Below are 14,438 nucleotides of genomic sequence, written 5' to 3' on the forward strand. Positions count from 1 at the left end.
AGCCCGGGCCGTGGAACACGGAGCAGAGCCCCGGCTGCGCAGGCCTGGCCCGCCGTGCAGCGAAACACGTCATTGGATTCTCACAGAAGCACTGTGAACATTTTGTTGTTATTATCCCCATTTTACAAATGGGCAACTGGGGTGTAGAGTTCAGTAACTTGCCCTAACTCATGTAGTTAGTAAGTAGCAGAGCCAGTATACAAACTCAGACCTGCTTGATTCAAATCCCATGACCCTAACTGTAACCCTAACCTCCTGGCTGTTCTTCCCCCCATTTGGCCTGGTATCTACACAGAATTTACAATGAGTTCCTCTCCACTTTTTACTTAGAGGCCAAGCTATCCATATACCTCTAGTAAATTCTTCCTGTGTGCTTGGTCCTCTATGCTACCATGGAAACATACAGACTAAAGAGGAATTTATAGGGCATGCACAGCAGACAGGGACCAGTGCTGAGTTAGTTGAATTAAGCTAGATTTGGCATCTTATCCCCCAAGAGGAGTCTTGAAATGAGCTTGTGAAGGACAACAGAGACAATGTAGCAGAGACAAGCACATTTGGTATAAGACTTGGCACACCATTTGGAGCATTGCAGGCTCTCAATAGGTATTTGTTGGATGAAGTGAGAGGTTTGAAGGCAAGAGCCAGTCACATCTTTCTTTTCCCTCCTTGACATGGGTATGAATTAAGCCAGATTTTACCCTCTGTGCCTAGCAAAATACTCTTTCTGGGCCACATGGTCACACAGTAGTAACACAACTGGATCCACATGGGAGGTCCCTGATTTGAGTCCTGGGACCCCTTCTTTATATCAGCTGTGCACATGTGTCTGTGATATGGGCTGGCTGAAACTGGGGGTGGGCCATAGCGTGAACCTTCTGTTGGGGGTGCCTGTCTTTCTCTCAAAAAATAAATATTTTTAAAAATTACTCAAAAATAATACTTTCTCTGTCTCCTGTATCTTTTATGCCTACCAAAGAGTCAGAGTACACATAGCCAGGACCCACATGCAAGAAAGAGAACATAGTTACTAGAGAGCAGTGTGGGGAGAGATTGGGTTTCAATCCTAGCTCTGTCTCTCACTAACTCTGTGACCTTGAGAAAGTTATTTAATCTCTTTATGCTTCAGTTTCCACATATGTCAAGTGGAGATCATAATGGTATCCATCCCATGGGGCTGTCGTGAGAATCAAATGAAAAACACATGTAGCATTAAGCCTGGCATCTCAATAGGCACTCAAAAACTGTTGACTATTACTAATGTTACTTCTGTTTAGAAACTTAATGACAGCCAAGCAACCTTCAAAAATTCTTATTTCAAAGCCCCTTCTCAAAACAGAAATGCACTGAGGATACATAGAACTGAGTTTATCTATTTTTGAAGATAGATATACACACACATACACACACACACACACAAACACACACACAAATATGACTTAATTTAATCAAAGGCTGTATGAGAAGAGTTCAAAAAAAGTTTTTTGGGGGAACCAGCAGTTAGCGTAATGGCTATGTTGCTGGACTCCCACGTAGTCGACTGCAGTTCGTGTCCCGGACCTGGTGGCTTAAAACATGCTGGGCACGTGTGCGTGCGTGCCCAAGATCCCGAGAGGAGAATGGAGGAGAAGGGATTGCGGCGTGACCATCCCCCCTGGGGGGTGATTTCTCGCTTTCTGTCTCTCTGTCTCTGTCTGTCTGGTGAGCACACGCACCCTCTAGCAAAAATCTCTCAAAAAAAAAAGTTTTGGGAACAAATTGAATTAAAGTACATGTTTATATGTATGCAAAAAACAATGTTGAAACCCATGCATATTTTTGTTCCATAATATGCATTTTCCATGAACTTTTTGAAAACCCCTCAGACAATTTGAAGGCTGGGTGTTGCTGTAACTTGTAAAGTTACAAGAAGAGAAAAATATATAAGTTGAATACTGGGTGGTCACAAGATAAATGCCCTGAAATGTAAAGAATATACTTTTTTTTTTTAAATAAAGGAAATACCATTTTGAAAAAAGAAATAGACTATTATTTGAGAGTACAATTTAATTTAAAAATGTTTCTCCTCAAACACACCAACTCAACAAGATTTGAGGACAGGTCTCGGTGCTAGATTCTATCTAAGTAAAGGATGGATCAATGGTCTAAACTGAGAAGAGTTATGAACAAATTCAATTTATTAGAGACTTGAATATATTTCTGTGTTGGATACTAATCACCTATCTGACCTAAGCTCTCCTGTTTTTACAGCAGTTATTAATACTGTCAGTGCACAAGAGCATTTTTTAAATTTGCACAAGAACGAGTGATTGTCACCCTTTGCAGCAGATGCCGACTCTGTTTAATAGGTTCATGTGGAGAATCTGTGCAGTGATGATGCTAAGAACACTGACACAGTGCTTGCTACATGCTATGCACTGCCCTAAGCAATTTGCATTCATTAACACATTTAATTTTCATAGCAACCCAATTCATTTTTCAGAAGAGGAAACTGAGCCTATAAGAAGTAAAGTAACTTGTTCAAAGTCACACAGTTGTTAATGAGCTAGAATTCAGACTCACACATTCTGGCTCCATAGCCTGTGCTCTTAAAATACTGCCCTGTTAGGACCAGCAAATGGTATAGTGGTTATGTTGCTGGGCTCCCACATGACCGATCATGATTCGAGTCCCAGACCCAGCGGCTTGAAACTCATGCTGGGTATGTGTGCACGCGTACGCAAAATCCCAAAAGGAGACTAGAGGAGAAGGAATTGTGGCATGGTCATTCCCCCTGGGGATGATTTCTTGCTTTCTGTCTCTGACTCTGTCTCTTCGGCGAACGCACACGCCCTTTTGCAGAATTCTCTCTGAAAAAAAAAAAAAAAACCACCTTGTGGAACCAGAAGGAGGCATAGTGGTTTAGGTGCTGGGTCCCACATGGTCAACTCCACAGTTCAAGTCCTGGACCCAGCAGCCTGAAAACACTCTGGGCATGTGTGCATGCATTCTCAAAATCCCGAGAGGAGAACGGAAGAGAAGGGACTATGGTGTGACTATCTTCCTGGGTGGTGGTGGGGTTCTCACTTTTTATCTCTCTCTGTCTCTCTCTCTCTCTCTGGTGAACACACACATGCTACAGAAAAAATATCAACAACAACAAAAAAATTATTACCCTATGTTGGAGTCAGACAGTGGCATAGCAGTAAAATATAAAGGTCTGCAAGACAGATAAATATGGGAAGGTTGCTGGTTCATGTCTAGAGACCTCCCTAAGTATGCTGGGCATTCATGTGCCCATGATTTGAGTTGACTGAGGCTGGAGGGTGGATCTTAGTATCCAGACCCTTTCTGGAATGCTGTATCGCTCTCCCTTTTACTCATGAAATAAATGAACTTTTCTTAAAAAAAAAAAATACACTACACTATATTGCCTTACCAAATATAGACTAAAGAGGATTTTACTGAATACCTTATTGTCCAAATCTACCTTCAGTTCCAGATATTTGTGTTGCTTGGATTTTCAGGAAATGTGGACTTTATTTCTTAGTGTTTTAGACCCCAGACCCTAACCTGTAGATTTAAAAGAGCACCCTATACTTTGGTTGTTAACTTTCAGAGTGTAGAAGCCCAAGCAACTTGGAAGTTGAGATTTTGAGCGGGAGAATAAATAGCACCCTCTTTCCTATTCAGGTTCCGAAGCAATTGAATTGTAAAGCAGATAGAGTACAAAACATTGCCTTTTTTTCCTGATAAAGTCTGGCTTGAAGTAGATAGCTTATTGTAAGATAGTTCTTGGTTAATGGTAGCTATTACTGCTCATGCTTTTTTTTCCTGCTCCTCCACTTCTGGAAAGTCCCACTCCTATGCCAATTGAAAGCCTATATCTTAGTAAAAAGTAAATTCAGAGGGCTAGCCTTTGGCCTGGTGTTTAAGGGAGCTGGTTTCCACATGGCTGACCAAATGATTCTAGTCCTGGACCTGGCAGCTTGAAAAACACGGCAGGCACATGTATACACATGCCCAAAATCCCAAAAGGAAGGATGAATGGAGGAGAAGTCATTGTAGCATGACCATTCCCCATGAAAGGTGCTTTCTCTCTCTCCCTGTCTGTCTGTCTCTGGCACACACACATGCTGTGGTAATTTTTTTAAAGTAAATTCAAATAATCAAAGTATCTGTCCCAGTGCCTTTGACTATTCTTTTAGGGTTATTGGCTTTTCTTTTCTCTGGACTTCTACACTAAAAGCCTGGGCCAGGGACCAGCAGATGGCATAATGGTTACATCACTGGACTCCCATATAGTCGACCGTGGTTCAAGTCCCAGACCCAGAAACTTAAAACTCATGCCAGGCACATGTGTGTGTGTGCCTAAGATCCTGAGAGGAAAATGGAGGAGAAGGGATTGCATTGTGACCATCCCCATCTGTTTCTGTGCCTCTCTCTTATCTCTGGAGAGTGCATGTGCCCCATAGCAAAAATATCTCTTAAAGAAATAAAAAAGGCCTGGGCCAGACTATTTTTTTTTTCCCTGATAATGTGTGTGCATGCAAGAGAGAGAGGGACAAAAAGAGAGAGACGCATACTCCACCAGATCTGGTCAGGATACCTTTCCTTCAGTCCTCTAACCCAGATTTGGACATTCGAGTGCATGCCTAGTGTTTTTCAGACTGACTGGGGATTTGAACCATAGTTGCCATGTGGGGATCCAGGCTTCTTGTGAGTTATGCATTGTAGTTGGCTTTGGACTAGACAACTTCATATAATTTCTTAAAATATGGTGTTTTAGTCTTCTTTTCTATTGCTAACACCTGAATACCACACTGGGTACTTTATAAACAATATATTTATTTAACTCATGGTTTTGGAGTTAAAGTTTCTAAGATCAAGGAGCTACATCTAGTAACAGTCTTCTTGTTAGTTGTAACTCTTTTCAGAGTCCCAAGGCAGCACAGGGCATCATGTCACAAGAGCTTGTGTACCCACATCTGTGTTCATATCTCTGTACCCTACCCTCTTCTTATTAACCCTGCAGGATTCAATCATGGAGACCCTGTATTGATGACCTTATTTGAGCCTAATCACCTCCCGAAGGCTCCACTTTTCAACACAATCATTGGATTAAATTTTCTTCCTCTTAATTCATTCTCTTTCATCTACAACCATATTTCATTACATGAATTTTGGGGAGACATATTTGAACCATAGCAGATGGTCTGTATCTTCCTGTGGTGTTTTGCACTTGTCCTTCCAACTAGAATATAGGTGAAATCTCCAGGGATAGGAAGTCCCTCTCATATTTTGTTAAAATAAAGTGAAATGTACAAATGCACATATGACAATGTATGATGCATAGTAGTAGCTCAAAATATTTTTTATTCCTTCCATTCTTCCTTTTCTTTCTCTTTTTTCCTCTCTGTTCTCTGCTTTTCCTCCTTCATATCTAATAAAACAGCTAGTTTAGTGCTCAAGTCCCAAGAAGCACAGAATAAATATCTGTGGACTTAAATTTGGTGGATTTTATGTGAGATAAGCATTGAACAGGACCCTTTAGTCTCTCAAAATTAGTAGTCCCTTTTTGTAAAAACCCTGCTAGTTACTCCATCCAACATAATTCTTTTCTGTCTTGGTTGACTCAGAGGAGAGATCTAAGCAGCAGCCAAATTATAGCTATGTGTTAGACTAAATTGGACCCTGATAATGTGTCTGGTACCCTAAATGAGGTCTCCTATAAAGACCCTTGAGTGGCTGCTGGTCTGTAAATTATCCAAAGCTGGACATTGTTATGTTTAGTACTAAATCCCCAGCACCTGGGACAGTTCTTTGTTCACAGTAATTATTTAGGTGTTTTAGATTCCAAGTATTTAACCCTGTTCTATGAGAATTTCAGGTGACTTCTTTGTAGGAATTGACATGCTGATTCTAAAATTAATCTGTAATTGCAAGGCAACCTAGATATCTGAAAAGATCTCAAAAAATAAGAACAAAGTACAGTTTCAAATTTCAGAAATTACTAAAAAACTATAGTAATCAAAACAGTGTGTTACAAGCATAAGACATATAGCTGAAGGGGCTAGAATTGAGAGTTCAGAAATAAATCATTACATCTATGGTCAATTCATTTTCAACAAGAGTACCAAGACCATTCAATCAGGAGAAAGTATCTCTCTTTAACAAATGGTGCAGAGGCAACTGGATATACACATACAAAAGAAAAATTGGACCCTTATATCTCATATTGTATACAAAAATTAAGTAGAAATTGATCAAAGACATAAATATAAAAGCTAAAGTTTCTGAACTTTTAAAAGAAACCATAGATTTACATAAATCTTCATGATCTTGAATTTGGTAGTAGATTCTTTGACATACACTAAAAGCATGAGAAACAAAAGAAAAAAATTATTAATGTTCATTAAAATTAAAAGCTTTTTTGAGGGTTGGCCTCATGGCTTATGACTAAGGGAGCTGTATCCCCTATGGTGAACCATTAAGTTCAAATCCTGGCCTTGGTGGCTTGAAAAAACATACTGGCTAATTGTACATGTAGGCCCCAAATCCTAAAAGGATGGAGAAATGAAGAAGTCATTTCTGTGTGACTATGCCTCCAATGAGGGAATGCTTTCTTCCTCTGCCTCTTTTTCTGTCTCTCTCTGACTAGCACACATACTCACTATCAAGAAAGTGAAAAGAAAACCTACAAAATGGGAGAAGATATTTTTTAAATTACCTATCTGGCTAAGGACTTGTATCTAGAATATTACAAAACAGCTCAATAATACAAATAACCCAATTAAAATGAGAGAAGGATAAAAAGACATTCCTTTAAAAAAAGTATATAATTGGCCAACAAATACACAAAAAGATGCTCTTATCATTAGTCCTAAAGAAAAATGCTAATCAAAACCAAAATGAGAAACTACTTCACACCCTTTAGGACAGCTATAAAGAAAAAGACAGGTGATATCAAGTGTTGGAGAAAATGTGGAGAAGTTGAAGGTCTCATATGTTATTAATAGGAATGTAAATTGATGCAGCCCCTCTGGGAAACAGTTTGAGAGTTCCTAAAAAAGTTAAGCTAAGAGACATCATTTCACTCAGCAATTCCACTCCCAAGAGTTTACCCAAGAAAATTGAGAACATATATCTGCACAAAAATTCATTCACAAAGATTTATATCAGTGTTACTCATAACAGTCAAAAGGTGGAAACAATACAAATGTATATCAAAGAATCATGGTATATCAATACAATGGAATATTATTTGGCCCTAAAAATGTAATGCATGGTACAATATGAATGAAAATGGAAAACATTGTAAGTGAAAGGGGCCAAACACAAAATGCCACATATTCTATTATTTTATTTATGTGAGTTGTCCCGAACAGGCAAATCTACACTGGTGCAAAATATAATAGATCATTGTTTTGAGACCAGCAGTTAGCGTAATGGCTATGTCGCTGGACTCCCACATAGTCAACTGCGGTTCGAGTCCCGGACCCAGTGGCTTAAACTCACGCTGGGTGCGTGTGCATGCGTGCCCAAGATCCCGAGCGGAGAATGGAGGAGAAGGGATTGCAGCGTGGCCAGCTCCCTGGGGGGTGATTTCTCGCTTTCTCTCTCTCTGCCTCTCTCTGTCTGTCTGGTGAGCACACACACCCTATAGCAAAAAGCCTCTGAAAAAAAAAAAAAAGATCATTGTTTTCATAGGGCTAAGGTAGGTATGATAGCTAAAGTGTTCAGGGTTCCTTTTTAAAATTTTACTTGTATTGCTTTTTGGATCCTCACAAAGACCAAGCAAATATTATTATTTGCATCGACCAGTTTAGGGGTCAAAGGACCGAAGGTTAAGTAATTTACCCAAGATTACACAGAGAATATGAATCAGGGCTGGGATTGTTTCAAGTCAGGATTTCTTTTTGGGATAATGAAAATGTTTTAAAATTGTGATGGTTGCACATTTTAAGTGTGTGAATTATGTGATATGTGAATTTTATCTCAATAAATGTGTTAGAAAACAAACCTTAACATATGAATTTAAAAACTGTTATTATTGCTACTTTCCCGGTGAAAAACATCAGAAACTCTGGGATAGGACCCAAGCTTCAGTAATTTATTTTTAAAGATATAAAAAATTATTATATTTTATTATTAATAATTTGCTATAGGGCACATGCGCTCACCAGAGAGAGACAGAGATACAGGGGTTGGGAGGAGTGAGAAAGCAAGCCACCAGGTTTGGGACACGAACTGAGGTTGGCTGTGTGGGAGTCTGATGCCTTAACCACCACACCACCTTCTGGCCCTAAAGCACCCTCAAGTGATTCTACCACGTTGCTGTGGCTCAGAAGCTGTTCACTAAGTGAATGAGTGACTGTATTTGGTGTAAAGACTGATTAGGTTAATCAAAGAATGGATAGGTGCTGAGGGTCTATCTTGCCTCTGCTGCCTGACTGGGAAGCATAGGCAGCCATAGTATCCACCACAGAGCAGGAGGCATCAGTTTAATCTAGAGGCCCAAATATTTCTCAGGCCCCAGAAGGATGTGCAGGGTGTGACCCCACCAGTCCTTCCACAACATGCCCACCTATACCCAGACTGGTGGATAATGCGGTAAGCAGGCTATATCAAAGAGACAGAACATACATCAGGGGATTAGAGCTCCTTTCAAGGAAGGAGCTCTGTCAACACAAAGCACAATATTATTGCACTTTTCTAAAGCTGTATGAATTTCCACATACCATCTGCCTGTTATTTTTACAAGTTCCTGCCTAAAGTAGGTTTGCATTTATGCTGTCAGAATTTGAAGGCATAATTGTGATATTGTTCTTCAGATTTATTGTTCTATTGTCTTCCAAGTGTTTTTTTTTTTAAATATTATTATGTGTTTTATTTTTCTCCCAGGAGAGACTCTGAGTGAATCAGATGCATATAAATGAGGGCACTCAGATGCCATCCTTAAAGAGCACAAGGTGGTTAGACTCTCAGAGTTAATGAGCTAATGTATTGCTAATCAACCTAGCTTACAATATAATTTAATAGAGATAATTGAAAATATTGAATAGAATCAGGCATGTTACATTTTGAACCATTTCCATTTTGTATTCATTTTCATTAAACAGAAGTTAAACGTGTATGCTTGCTACTTTAATTTTTTTATTAGACAGGCTTAATAATAGAAAACCTATTGGAATAGGTACACAGAACTTTTCACACAGAGATCTCCAAGCACACATCATCTTTCTTGACCAGTTATAATTCTTAGTTTATAGCACGATTTAAAAAAATATCATAGATGGTTGTGCCTTTCACAATCAGATGTAGAATCAAGGTACCAGTTAGCTTTTCTGACTAGGTTCATTGTGACTCTATTGGGTGGGACCAAAAGCTCTGTTCCTCAGGCAAAGGCCCCACAGATAGGACTGCTCATCTCCAAATGCTGGTCAGGAACCCCAGTGGAGTGCTCCCCATAGCATCTGGCAGGACTTTAAATCATCCTTCCTACAACTGGCTCCTTGTTCTGTGTATTAAGTGGTCTCATTAGCTGACACCCTTTGACTTTATCTGTTCTTGGACCCCGTCATTGCTAGGCCTTTAGTTCTAATGCCTCTGATGTCCTGCTTCCTGTTAATTTGTGTCCATGCATCCTCTTGTAATGTTCACTGCACATTTTGCACCTGCTGAGGTAAAAGCTGAGACATATAGGGTACAGTGATGTTACTTATTTTACAAAATGATTACATAAACACACACAAGCTTTCTTTTTTCCCCTAAATCTTAAACCTGTAGAAAAGTACTGGTGAAATAGAATTTTATGACTTTTGAGTAAAACATCACTGATTTTTTTCTTACTATACTTTGTTTTTCCAATTTAAACATTTTATTTTCTTTTGAGTTGTTGATAAGGGTGTAGCAGTTTGTTCAAATGTTTTTCTTGTTTGTTTCTTTAAATGGAAACACACATTTTTCTTCCTTCCTGACCCCTCTGGAATTGAAAAATATTTGGGAGTATTCCTATTTTTGTAGCAGAAGGGTTGTTTGCATAAGTTCAAAAATGCTTGTTGCATTGAATCAGAAATTAGAAATACTTATTATTGGACAGGGCTTTGATTGGAATGTCATATCTGAAGATTAATCATAAAACTATGGAACTAAGGTGGATCTCAACCTAACAGAAGCTCTTAGAAAGATGGCCTGGCACCATAAATGGTTCTGCCTGGCAGAGAGGGTTAGAGAAGATTTATGAAAGAATGTACAACATAAAGTAACCTGGACTTTTCCAGCCCAGCATTGTGATCAGTAGAGATTGCGAAAGGGCAACCACACTAGAGGATTATCTTGAGAAAGACTTTGAATGAAGAAAAAGTGACTGATCTTTGCTAGCAGATGGTAGATCACAGAATACTTGGTAGGCAGGGCTGAATTGAGAAGGTTTATGTATGACTAGTGTGCTGGGCATTTGCTTTTCCACAATTTGAGTAGTTGACATGTAAATATTTTCTCAGAATTATTTAAGATCATAATGTTTCTGTTGTTATAGAGTCACAAACAATTATACAAAATTATAAGAAATATTTTGAACATTATCATTAAAATTCAGTATTTTGAAATTTTGAAAATTGTTTATTAACTCTCAAGAACTATGGAGTATGAGCTAAATTTTTTTCATAGGTAAAGTAAATGTGTGTGGAAAAATGTAAAAATAAATAAATAAATGTAAAAAAGGAAAAGAAAATACAATGTCCGAAACAAAACAAAAACAAAACAAAACAAAACAAAAAGACAAAAGTATGCTAAGATTATAGGAACAACATAGATAAACTATTTCTAGTTAGTCAAAATCTACAAAATCCTGCCCAGAGTGCTATATACCTAATTAATATTAACAGTACTTAGGATTATATGATGGACAATGTACCTGGTCAAATTTAGAAGGAAGCTAGTGAATGAATGTACCTGGTAATATTTAGAAGGAAGCTAGTGAATGAATACATAGTAGGTGTTCAATAAATATTGGAAAGCTCTGACTTATTTAGTAATTACAAACAAGCTTATACATGACTTTGGAGATATAAAACAAGATGAAATAAAAGCAGTACTCTTTGCTTCAATAGCATGTTTTGTTTGGAGGGTTTGAGAAAAAGGCAGATTGGAATTATCCTAGGCATATTTCCCAGGCATCAAAAAGGTTTATTTTGGACTATGATTCTTACAGTTTAGCATGAATCAGAGTTACCTGGAAGGCTTGTTAAAACACAGATTGTTAGGCCAGACAGGTGGCATGGTGGAGGCAGCTGGATCCCAAATGGCCAACTATGTGGTTCAAGTCTCAGACCCAGCAGCTTGAGAAACATGCCTGGCAAATGTGCATGTGTGCTCCAAATCCTGAGAGGAAAATGGAGGAAAAGGGATTGCAGTGTGGTCATTCCCCCTAGAGGGCACTTTCTCTCTGTCTCTCTGTCTCCAGTGAGTGCACATGCCCTATAGTGCATACATGCACACACTCACACACACACACACAAAGTCCACATATTTGTGGGCTCCATCTTTGTTGTTTCTGATTCACTAGATCTGGGATGGTGCCCAACACTTGCATTTCTAATAGTTTCTAAGTTGATTCTGATGCTGCTGGTTATAATGGTGACCAACTGTCCTTGCTTGCCTGGGACTGAAGGGTTTCCCTGGATGTGGACTTCTAGCGTTAAAATGGGACACTCCCAGGCACACCGGAATGACTGGTCACTCTACTGGTCCAGGACCAGACTTTGAGTATCATTAGTTTGGAAGTTACACGGTAATCGTCAGAGCACCCTACATGTTCAGATACCAATATTCTTTGCTGTCCCAGCTCTACTTAGATAAACTCACTGTAATGGTGAACTTTATGTATCAAATTGACTAGGCCAAGAAGTGCCCAGTAATTGTTTCATGCTGAAAAGGCCCGTTCTCCCTGTGGAGTTCCCCAGTATGTATTTATTTTGAGAGAGAGGTTTTTTGTTTGTTTGTTTGTTTGTTTCTATAGGGCTTACATGCTCGCTAGAAAAATGGAGACAGAAGTGAGAAATAGCCCCTCCCCAGGGGGGATGGCAATGCTGCATGCTGCAATCCCTTCTCCCCCATTCTCCTCTTAGGATTTTTGGCACATATGCACATGAGTTCAGCGTGAGTTTCAAGTCACTGGGTCCAGGACTTGAACCATGATTAACCACATGTAAGTCCAGCATCTTAACTACTATGCCACCTGTTGCCCTTCCCCATTGCATTTTTATGGGCAAAATCAAGGGTAGGAGTCTCAGAAACATCATCAGTTCAGTGGTTGGTTTAAGATTATCTTCTGGTCTTCCTTTGTTGGCAGGGACTTAGGTAACTCAATTTCTATTCTGGGAGGGGTCAATCAAGTTTCTGGCACTTTTCAGCCAGGGATCTCTGTATTCACAGCCAACAGTTTTCATTTTGCTAAACATCTGAAAATTTTAAGTTAAACTCTTATCTTTTGTTTAAGTGGAAGTTTTAGAAGTCTTATTGCCCTGATTCATGGCCAATGTTATAACACTTAATTACCATAGCCAAAGCCTGAAGTCTTACCCCTTACTTTGTGCCATTAAAAAATATTTTTACTATTTTTTAATTTGCTATAGGGAGCATGCACTCACCAGAGCGAGACTGGTCACGTGAGAAAGCAAGTCACCAGGTCTGGGATTCGAACAGTGGTGGGTCATGTGGGAGCCCAGCACCTCAGCCACCATACCATCTGCTGAGCCTTGAGGCTATTAGAATTTAAATGGATCTTACATTGCACGCAATTTAGAAAACACTTTACTTTTAGTTCAGCCCTTACAAATTTTTTGGTTGTAGGAGTTTCTAATTACTCTTCAACAGAAGGGGAAACTGAGGGTTCAGCCCTTTTTAGGAGATTCCTGCTTGGTTTCAGTTCTCTCTATTCTTTTGAAAAAACTTTCAATCCTTAGGGAAATAGGTGGTGACCAATCTGGCTACTTCCTCCTAGTTGGGAGTATAGTTTTAGAGATCAAGACTAGAGGAAAGAAAATACATAATTTTATTTCTAAGCCCTGAAGAGTCCTTGCCTTTGGTTTTTCATTGCCATTATGTTAGCACCAGCTACTACTGTTTAGGTGTATGATCTGAAAGCATATTGAATTACCATATAGACAACAAATAAGACAGTCAAATTGCTAAGCCCATCTTCGATAGTCCTATCAAGACAGATCTAAGTTTCTGGGTATCTAGGAAAATGGAAAGAAGAACCAGTCCTCCCAGTCAGGAACTATGGATGAGATGTGTTTGGAGAAGCAGTTTTGCTTGTAATGAATGAAATGCATGCACACACACACACACACACACACACACACACAAAGGCAGAAAAATTTGAAAATCTGAAGACTTAGAGCCAGGAAAGAATTTAGAATCCAGTTCAAATTGTAGCCAAATACCAACAGCTCAAAAATAGTGGACAGAGTTAAAATCTAGCAATGGATACACTATATTTTTCTTCTGAGACATATTTTTAATAAGAAAAATGATTAAGTTGGCTTTTCTGGAGAAATTTTTGATATAAAAGTGTATGCACTCTCTGGAGAGACAGAGAAAGACAGACATAAAGTGAGAAATCACCCTCCAGGGGAGATCATCACACCACGATCTCCTCTCCTCCATTCTCCTCTCAGGATTTTGGGCAAGCATGCGACTCAAACTGCAGTCAGCCATGTGGAAGTCCAGTGATGTAACCATTACACCATCTGCTGGTCCCCATATTATATTTTTAAAAAAACTCTCTCAATGCTAGGAAGCCAAGTCAGGGATTCACCAAGAGACTGTGCCTTAAAGTACTGGTACTTAAAGTTTCTGAGCCTCTCCCCTCAGGAAGTGATATTCTTTACTTACCCACAAGGCAGAACTGTTTTTTCAAGGTACCAGGCTTTACAGAGGTTTCTGTTGGCTTTCATAAAGTCAACCTTAGTTCCTAATCTGAAGATGCAACATCATAGTCAAAGCTTTGACAATATAATCAGTGTTACTAGTTCTTGTTTCAAGACAAGTATTATTGAAGTTATACAACTAACCCTACTGTCATAAAATAAGAATACTTACTAATAGTTTCCAAATTCTAAAGGGCTCAGAAAGGGAAGAATATATATGTTTCAATTCTGTTTTCAAAAATACTTTAACAAATCATTGAAGATAAAAATAGCTTAAAAGAAAAAGTCCTTATGTCTAGAAAACAGCATAGGCAATGATCAGTAATATTTTATCAATCAAAGTCATGAAATTTATAATCTTACATCAGTGTCATGTAATTAATTCATGTTCTGTTGAGTTAGCAGTGTTACAAGTTCAGTTTTTCCATTAGAATCCTGAAAGTGCAGAAATATGATCTCAAGGTTATCAGACACCTGAATTCAAGAGTACTTATGAGGTCTTTTTCAGGAATTTCCTTAAAG

General features: G+C 38.8%; 1 pseudogene; it reads left to right on the forward strand.

Moving 5' to 3' along the window:
• Window positions 1–14,438, forward strand: part of LOC114006325 (60S ribosomal protein L6 pseudogene) — a 62,715-nt pseudogene that overhangs the window by 46,670 nt on the left and 1,607 nt on the right.

The sequence above is a fragment of the Tupaia chinensis genome, unplaced genomic scaffold (genome assembly GCF_000334495.1).
Source record: "Tupaia chinensis unplaced genomic scaffold, TupChi_1.0 Scaffold147010_1, whole genome shotgun sequence".
NCBI lineage: Eukaryota > Metazoa > Chordata > Mammalia > Scandentia > Tupaiidae > Tupaia > Tupaia belangeri.